The sequence below is a fragment of the Patagioenas fasciata genome, chromosome 3 (assembly GCF_037038585.1).
Source record: "Patagioenas fasciata isolate bPatFas1 chromosome 3, bPatFas1.hap1, whole genome shotgun sequence".
NCBI lineage: Eukaryota > Metazoa > Chordata > Aves > Columbiformes > Columbidae > Patagioenas > Patagioenas fasciata.
Window position 1 is genome coordinate 25075622 of NC_092522.1, and position 9777 is coordinate 25085398.

The 9777-nt window shown below is 45.3% G+C and overlaps 1 long non-coding RNA gene across 1 annotated transcript in view; it reads left to right on the forward strand.

Moving 5' to 3' along the window:
• Positions 1-7248, forward strand: part of LOC139827699 (uncharacterized) — a 155126-nt gene extending 147878 nt beyond the window's left edge. The window contains exons 2-3 of the long non-coding RNA XR_011738614.1: positions 2152-2283; positions 7164-7248. This is a non-coding gene — a long non-coding RNA (uncharacterized lncRNA). The remainder of the gene's footprint in view (positions 1-2151; positions 2284-7163) is intronic.
• The last annotated feature ends 2529 nt before the right edge of the window (positions 7249-9777 follow it).

Consider the following 9777-nt stretch of genomic DNA (forward strand, 5'->3'; position numbering starts at 1 on the left):
CTCTTCACGCTCCCACGCAGAGGTTGGGTCATGCCAGTCCATGTAACTCAATAGGTACCCCATGGGTAAGCGGTATCAGGATCATATTCCATAGGAGAATGATCTGACCTTTCTTGTTTATACGGTAAGTGTGTCCAGGAGGCTTCTTTGTCAGCCCGGTAGTCCCAGCTGCCAGCTCACAGCCTGTCTTGTCAGCTCCAAAGCTCTTGCCAGGGCTTTGAAGTTAACAAAGAGTTATTTGGAGTTACAGGGTTTTATTTCATAGAGAACCCCTGTGCATGGCTGAAATAAAAATATTCTTCTGAGTCAGAACCTGCACATTCAGCTGTGCTGGAGTGACGGTGGGCTGTAACAACACACATTAAATGCAGGTCAGTTTGTGTCCGTCTCCAAATCCCGACGAAGATGAGATGGTCTTGATAATTAAGGACAGGCCATGGGAGGTTGCTGCTGGCAAAATCAGCAAGAGCTCAGAAGGGTTTATTTTAGTTCTCACCCAGTTGTGGAGCAGGCTGGTAGAGGCAACCTTTGTATGTGACCGGCCCTTTGGGGACAGACTTTTTAGAAGGGCGTGTTACAACAGGAGAAGGGGTGATGGTTTTAAGGTTTTAAATAGAAGAGGGGAGATTCAGGTTAGATGTGAGGAAGAAATTTTTTACAATGAGGGTGGTGAAACACTGGCCCAGGTTGCCCAGAGAGGTGGCAGATGCCCCATCCCTGGAGACATCCCAGGCCAGGCTGGACGGGGCTCTGAGCAACCTGATCTGGTTGAAGATGTCCCTGCTCATTGCAGGGGGTTGGACTGGATGGGCTTTGAAGGTGCCTTCCAACCCAAATCATTCTATGACTCTCTCATCTAGCTGAGACAGTATGGCCTTCTTGTGTTTAACACTGGCAAAATATTTGAGTGGTATCTACTGTTCTCTGAAGAGGGGCTCAGTTGGCTCAGATTTTCACATGCTGTCCCAGTGTCCAATCCCCGTGGCTCACTGTGGTTGGTGAGGAACTAAGAGGAACTTCAGAAGAATGTTCTCAGTCCATCTCTACTTGGTTCACAAATGTGGGTGCCCATTCAGTAGATCTTTCTAGTTCTCAGTATGCTAACGTGATATTTTTCTGCATCAAACAGCTAAGAAAAAAATATCTTGCTTAATGTTATACAAGTGAACGTGTTTATGAGGCAGAACAATATAATTCATCTATCAAACAGAATTTTTTCATACTATTACAGAAGCATCTCAAAGCCCTTAACTCATTTAAGGTGCCTGTGTGCTGGCTGTTAGATGCCTGCACATTGTCAGAGACTCTTCCCTAAACTGATAAAAGTAACAAAGAGAAGGGAGAATCCCTATTGTACAGGGTGAAAATTAAGTGATTCGCTCCAAGTCACAGCTGAGGTCTGTGGTAAAGCTGGGAACAAAACTGTAATCCTCCCCAAGTCTCAAGCCCTTCCCTGCAAATACTCCCTTGTGTTGTTATGCCTTATTTAATCCATAACAATAAAATAACACTGACTATGCTAAGGGAGTCCTTTCATGCTTTTGGTGCTGATGGCCAAATGAGACATGAATATATCTGAACAGTAATTGCAACTGATTAATTATGACCACAGCATATCTGACATCGCATCTGTTTATTCTGAAGCCTACTCATTCAGGGGCAGACCACTCTGGTGTAAAACATCTCCCAGGATCCACCTCTTGCTGTGATTGCGTGAATGTGCATCTGGTTTTCCACAGAGCAGAGCAAGAAGCAAACCCATGATCTCCTGGGCTGGTTTGGGTCAGGCTGTCCCTGGACCTCAGCAACTATAGGGACAAATTCCTTTCTTTTGTGGGTGCCCTGCCACAGGGGCTCAGGCAGGGCTGGGCTGATGAAAGGGTGGGAGGGAAGAGGGGCACAGCTTGTTTTGTGTGTGCCCACACGACTGAAACCAGCTGGCCAAGCGGGGAGCAGATGAGCATCCTTGAAAGGGCATAGTGATTGAGTCATGTCTGTCTCCTCATCACCTGGCTCCTCAAAATAGTCCTGTGTCTTAACCAGGACTTTACAGGAAACGGTTCTCCATCTCATACCAGTATTTCGGATTATAGTTCTCAATATACTCCAAGACTAACCTGAGACCTTTTAATTTCTTTTTTCCCCATACAGCCAGCATGAGGCCAGCCTTAACAAGCCCAACAGACAGTGGTGCTGGCAGGTGCTGGAGGAGGAGAAGACAAGCTGCGGTCCATGCCCTCAGGAGCCCACATTGAGCGTCTGACCTGGGTTTCTAAGGACCAGGTGGGTGTTACATTTGCCAGGCTTTGGGCTGTTCTCAGGAGAAACCATTCCTGGGTTTGGCCATTATTTTTTGTTTGTCAGAAACTTGCTCAGTCCCATCCCAGGTGAGTTTCCTCGGAGCTTTTCTTATGGAGGCCTTTACTGGTTCTTCGGGAAACATAAGGGAGGAGTATTAACACTGAATTACTGCTGAAACAAGGTTTAATTAGCAAGTGTAAGAAGTGAGTCAGGCTCTCTCCATGAAACCTTTCTTGATACAATTAGATAAAGAGAAGGTAGGTAGCATTCAGATTTCAAGATTTCTTTATCTCTGGTAGCTCTCACGGTCTTCCTCCAAGGCCCGGACTTCTGGCACGAAACTCAGCAGTTTTGGTTGATAGATGCAGATAGTCCTGAGAGATACACAATGGTGTGGGCTGATGTGTAGCTATTATCAGCATTTGTGTGGAGTGACTGGGACACTCACTTCTGTCTTTGCAAGCCTTCCCCAGTGAGTGCCAACAGAGTCCACGTATTCCCACTGGCCCCCAGGTGTTGCTGAGAAATTAAATTACACCCAGCAGCAGAAAGTCAGCAATGGTGGGGGGGCAGGTGGGGATGGTGAAAGGTGTCAGACCAACTTAAAATGGTAGAGGGAAGTTTTGAGAAGATGTTCACAATTAGGGTTAAGTTTTTGAGGGTTTGGTCTTCAGATGATGAACTTTGTGGAAACAGTCCCTGTTTTAAAAAGAGCTGCACGTCCATTGAAAGCAGTGACTGATGGTTGTTAAGCACGTCTGAAGCCCTTATGTTTCATTCAGGCCATGCTTTCTGTCTAGCTAAGGAAAATAAATCACATTGTCTTATTTAGCTCTCCTCCTCAATGCTCAGAGATTTGAGAGCTGCAAATACAGAAGTGGCAGAAGGAAGTGTTTTCTTCCACAGAAGGCAAAGCTCCCCTGTGAAACACAAGAACTCAGCAGGGTTCAGGGAGGGAACAGAATTTTATAGTTGGACCTCAGAGGAACTCTGCAGCTAGTTGTAAAGGAAGGTCATGAGTTTGATGTCGCCATTTCTCAGTCCTTCTGAACATCACATACTGTCTGGAGAACAAGACCATCCATGTACATTTTAGATGGTTTATTTATTTTTTGGTTGTCGTGCTTGGATATGAGTATAGTATCACTTATGAAGAACAGAGCCCAGAAATAAACTTGTGCAGTAGGAATGTGCTTCTACTGTTTTCTTTTTAGACAGGAGGAAGTAGAGCCATGTGATTGCAAAAGAAGGGTCATATCCCTACTTATGCTTGTCAATGTGAACATGGCTAAGTTCATGTTCCCCACAGTTGGGCTTTAAATGCCCTGAAGCCCCCAGGTCATGTTAAATGCAATACCAGATCAAGGCTGCTGAAAAGGATCTCCCACCGTGTCAGAACTGAATGTTTCAGAATGTCTGGGTGAAATAACATTTTATCACACTTCAGGATTATGTTCCGGGAGGGGATAATGTCTACTGTACTCCTCTAATTGGGCTACTATTTTTACCCCTTGAGACAGTGAATGTTTTTTGTAAGGGCCAGTGATTTTCTCCCTGTGGTATGATGTACCTTTTCATATTGAGGAACCTCTGCTAGCTCACCGTCATGGCTCATTTTTCCAATTAATCAGTGATGACAGTAACACTCACAAAAATGCTAATACTCATTTTCAAACAAGGATGAGCCAACACGCTGATTCTGTTTGTGACTCCAGTAGAGTTGGCGTGTCAGATTATTGCTTTACTACCCACACTGATAAGGTGTATATGTAGTAGTACATCTGCTACAAAGAAGGTGTGCAGTGATTCCATGCAAACAAGGCTTGAGTCAGTTCTCAGAAATCTTTTATCTGTCACTCGGATATGGAGATGACACAAGCTTCCCCATGTGATTACCCACAGCATCTCAACCTCAACCAGGTAGGGCTGACTTAAGGAACACTTGTACACTTTATTGCGTCTTCATGCTCATTCTAGTATCTCTGTTGGGACTACTAGACAACCAATGCAGATCTTTGCATTTATTTGAATAGGTCGTTGTGTGATGCCCTAAGTAATTTCACAAACATGAAACAAAAAATAAAAACAAATGCACAAAAACATCTGTATTTTTTGCTGTCAGGTTCCTGAGAGCACTAATGGGCCTTAATGGCCCTGAACAACCTCACCTGGGGCCTTCAACCACACCCATGGGCTCCAGAGCTCTGTTGTAGCTCAGCCCTGGGCCAGATTCAAGGGGAAATGGTTAGCCACCTGATACACCACTTAAATACCCACAAGTCTATGGTGTCAGATGTGATACACCCGAAGGTGCTGAGGGAGCTGGCAGAGGTGATCACTAAGCCACTTCCCATTATCTATCAGCAATCTCGACTAACTGAGAAGGTGCCAGTTGACTGGAAGTTGGCTAACATGAAGCCCATCTACAAGAAGGGCCGAAAGGAAGTTCCCCGGATCTGGGGAACTTCGGACCTGTCAGTCTGACCTCGGTGCCAGGCAAGGTTATGGAGCAGATGATCTTGAGTAACATCACACGGCACATACAAGAGAACCATATGATCAGGCCCAGTCAACATGTGTTTATGTACGGCTGGTCCTGTTTGACCAACCTGATCTCCTTCTATGACAAGGTGACCCAACTACTAGATGAGGGAAAGCTGTGGATGTGGTGTACTTAGACTTCAGTAAAGCCTTTGACACTGTATCCTACAGCATTCTCCTGGAGAAGCTGGCAGCTCATGACCTGGATGGGTGCACTCTGTGATGGATCAAGAACTGGTTGGAGGGCCAGGCCCGAAGAGTTGTGGTGAACGGAGCCAAATCCAGTTGGTGGCCAGTCACGAGTGGTGTTCCCCAGGGCTCAGTATTGAGGCCAGTTCTGTTTAATCTCTTTTTCAATGATCTGGATGAGAGGATCGAGTTCACCCTCAGTACCTTTGCAGATGACACCAAGTTGGGAGGGAGTGTTGATCTGCTGGAGGGTCGGAAGGCCAAACAGAGGGATCTGAACCAGCTGGATCATTGGGCTGAGGCCAATTTTATGAGGTTTAACAAGGCCAGATGCCGAGTCCTGCACTTGTGTCACAACAACCCCAGACAGTGCTACAGGCTCGGGGAAGAGTGGCTGGAAAGCTGCCTGGCAGAGAGGGATCTGGGGGTGTTGATTGACAGCAGCTGAACATGAGCCAGCAGTGTGCCCAGGTACCTGAAAAGGCCAACAGCATCCTGGCTTGTGTCAGGAATAGTGTGGCCAGCAGGACCAGGGCAGTGATCATCCCCCTATACTCAGCACTGGTGAGGCCCCACCTTGAATCCTGTGTTCAGTTTTGGGCCCCTCATCACAAGAAGGACATTGAAACACTAGAGAGAGTGCAGAGGAGGGTGACGAAGCTGGTGAGGGGTCTGGGGCACAAGTCTGACATGGAGTGGCTGAGGGAACTGGGGCTGTTCAGCCTGGAGAAAAGGAGGCTGAGGGGAGACCTGATCGCTGTCTGCAACTGCCTGAAAGGAGGTTGTAGCATGGAGGGGGTTGGGCTCTTCTCCCAAGTAGCAAGTGATAGGACAAGAGGAAATGGCCTCAAGTTGCACCAGGGAAGGTTCAGATTGGATATTAGGAAAAGATTATTCATGAAAAGGGTTGCCAGGCATTGGAACAGGCTGCCCAGGGAAGTGATGGAGTCACCATCCCTGGAGGTGTTTAAAAGGCATTTAGACACGGTTCTTAGGGGCACAGTTTAGTGACAGAGTTAGGTTAGGTTATGGTTGAACTCGATGATCCTGAGGGTCTCTTCCAATTGAAATGATTCTATGATTCAGTCTTTCCATGCCAGAGCTGTGTTAATGGGGGGCTGACCTACAGCCATAGTCATAAACTACTTTGCTCTAGACCTAACTTGCAGACTGACTTCCTGGCTTGACCTAAACTCTGCCTTGTTTTTGTGGATCTCCTTCGCTGTCACTGGACCTGATCCTTAACCCTGACTTGTGGCTTGGCTGCCTGAGTTCACCTTGGGCCTGCCTCATCACTGTGATTGTTGCCTTGTGGTCTAGACTCTTGATTGGACCTGCCTGCCATCTCCAGGTCTGTTCTTGGCACTGTGGGATGCTGGGCCCTGGCTGTGAGGTCCCTCCTGGCCTGTCTTCCCTCAGGGAGCAGCCCTGCTCGTTCTGCTCCCTGACATTTGCAGACCAGCTCGCACCTCCCGTATGGAAAGACTGCAAATGATTTTATCTAGGTCTAGGTTATGGTTGGACTCAATGATCCTGAGGGTCTCTTCCAACTGAAATGATTGTATGATTCTATGAAATTCCCCTTGCTTCTCAAAGTCTGTGTGCAATACAGATTTAGTCTCAAGATCAATGTGGTAGACTGTCTAAATATTCTATTTGTTTGCTTCTTCATTGTGACAAGGCAGAGACTGGCAGTTCATGAGCTCGTTACCTGTCTCAATGTTCTGGAGGTGACAGTAGAAGAAATGTCAAATGAGTCACACAGATGTAACCGAGAGCAGAACTAAGCCCTGCTTTTTTGAGATAAGTCCCCCAAAAAACCTGTCATTCCCACAAGTCTGAAGAGTTTCCTGTCTCTCATTGTGTTTGCAAGGGTGGCAAGTGGCCAGGAAAGCAGAAAACATTCAGTGAACAAAGTGACCCATTTTTCACTGCCTGGACCACTTCTTTGGGGTGGGAGGTGTTTCCATAGCTAAGCAAGTTGTGGGGCTATTTGAGCAGGAGGGAAAACCTTCCCTTTCCACTCTGAGATTCCAAGGACCCCTACGGCAAAGCACTCCTGCCCAAGGCACGTGAGGAGCCGCTAAAACAGGAGGTCATGTCTCCTCATGGTAAGTGTTTGACATTTTCAGGTTGCTGCTTATGTCTGCTGAAGTCTTCTGTGCTTCTCCCCTGGGTGGACGTGCTTAATGAAGATGGAATGTGGGACAAGTGGTTTGACTCCTACTGCTGGTAAGAGCTGTATTTAGTGCAATAGGTTGTATGCTGCTAAATTCGTAAGTTCTTTGTATCAGGGATGCTTAGAGATCTCCTTGTAGCTGGAGTGGAAATAAAGAAGTAGGTGGCTTAAATGTCAGGGAGGTTCCCCCAGAAAATGCAGGGGTTCCCAATCCAGTAGAAGGTATCAGCCTACCCCCTTCTTAGAGTTCTCACCTTTCTTAAATTTTCCTGACTAGCCACAGGTAGCCTGGGATGGTTTTCATCATTTACAGCTGCCTTTTGCTCGGGTGGTTCATTGTTTGCTTTTCCTATTGCTGCCATAATTATCTGTAAGGAGTTTCTGCTTTATTTGCTTGCAACATCAAGGTGAACTCAGTGCATATCTGGCAGCTGCAAAGGTTGCAACAGAAATGAGTATTTAAAACCAGTGCATTGTGCATTTGTAGGCCCTCTGTGCTCATTCCCTCTACTGACAAATTAATTGATGTTACATTGTTGCTACTTCAGCTTAATACAAGCACAGATTTTTAACTGGACCTTACTGTCCTTGTGAACATTAAGAACGGATAGTGGCCTGCTCTCAGATGAAATAAAAAATCTTTATAGATGCAAAGAACGTATTTGTTCAGCCACTAAGTAGGGAGTCTCAAAATTGCCACGACCGGAGAGTTTTCTATTCCCACTGATTTAGTCTGAAATGTGCTCATATACTCTAGTAATGAGTAACAGCAGAAGTTCTCAAGTCAGACAAATAATTACTCTTTCAGACGAAGAAGCTTTGGGCTTTTACTTATGTCTACAGACTGTAATCTCTTCCATTCTGAGACTTTGTGGGTGTCTAAAAAGCATCCAGAATACTGTTAGCTCCGTAGGGTGGTACACGCTTGCCTTTAGGCAATGCATGTAGTGTATAGGTGGTGTCCGCAGCGCTGGTTCTCCTCTGGCTTATGTTGGGGTGGGTGTCAGCACTGACATGCCGTGGCAGCACAACGCTGTATGCCCTACGAGTTGCTTCTCCCATCCAAGGAATACGTTGCTGGTTGTTAAAATTACAGCGTCTCCTGATATGGCAGCAAGCACCCAAAGTAAGTAAATATTGAAGGATAACGTGGTGATGGAAATTTGGTTTCATCCCAAGAGAAAGGGTGTTTTGAAGTGAAGTACTCTCAGTAATGCAGGAGTCCCTTCAGTCTGGTGTGTGCTTTGTCCTTGAGACATCAGCAGCGCTTTCCCCAGCGTGGTGTAGCTGCTGCTGAGCACCAGGACCTCCTCATGCATTAGCTCAGCATCCCAGAAAGTGTCTGTGTTCAGGAAGGAAAGCAGCGTGCAGTGATTGCAGGGGCAGACTCACGAGGGCTGGAAGCATGGAAAGGAGAACAGCAGAAAATCACCACTTAATGCACAGTCTGGTTTCAGAATTGGAACCCAGGTCACAATCTTACAACCTTTTTTCTTCTCTTCCTATCCAGTCCTAATGTCTAAGCTTGTTTTGGTTTTAATATTTTTTAAAATTTTATAGTAATATATAGTAATTTGCTGAAAAAAACCCCACAACCCTCAAATACTTTGGAGTTCCCATAGGGAAAATTGTAGTGATATGAACTGTGAGGGGGCAAAATGAGAAAATGGAAACAGGAGAAAAACGTCGGTAGCTATATGATAAGACAAATACCTGGAAAATGCACTGCACTATGAAGCTTCCTTGTCCCAGGCAGCCAAAAGCAAGGGTAGCACATGTAGGTTCATTTACGTAGCTGTGTTGTAATCTGAAATTTCTTTAAAAGAAAGAGCCTCAGGACTATGGGAGACCCTCAAAGAGGCTCCAGTTAAAGAGGGTTTCAATAATCAGATCATTTGATGTTTGTAAGCAAGGCTTTGTGACATAGGGTGTGGAAATTCATTAGAATTTTCAATGATTAAACAGTCCTTTTTGTTTCTTGAGCATGACATTTCTTTCCATCCTCTCACCATTATGAATACAGGGAAGAAAATATTTTTCTGGCTGAACATCACACGCATGTTTTAGCCAAAAGGTTTCTTTCTAAGAGGTTTTGAGGGACTCACAACTAGGTTTCATCCTTACTGCATTTACTTATGGTGTTACTGTGTAAAAGTGAGCAACATCACATTAATATTGCCATGTATCTATTAATTGCGTTTGCCTTCCCCTTCATGGCTGTATGTGATCTTGTATTTGGTTTGTTGATAGCACTGTGGGAATGAGGTTTTCCGTTTTGTCCAAAGAGTAACATATTTGTTTAATTTTCATGTGAAAGCTGAATATTCATAAAAACATTTCCTTTTGGATGTGTTTGATACCCATTCCTCCAAGAAATTATACAAAAAGCCATTACAAAAGCGAAATGTTACATTTGGCCTGTCCTGGAAAACTGTAGTCTGATATTTATTTTCAAAATGAAATGGTAATAGGAGCTGACACATTTCACTTCCAATGAAAAAGCGTTTCCTGATACTGTGCAAGAAAGCTCTAACCAGTACTAATTGGGAGGCTCGGTTTGTGTGCAT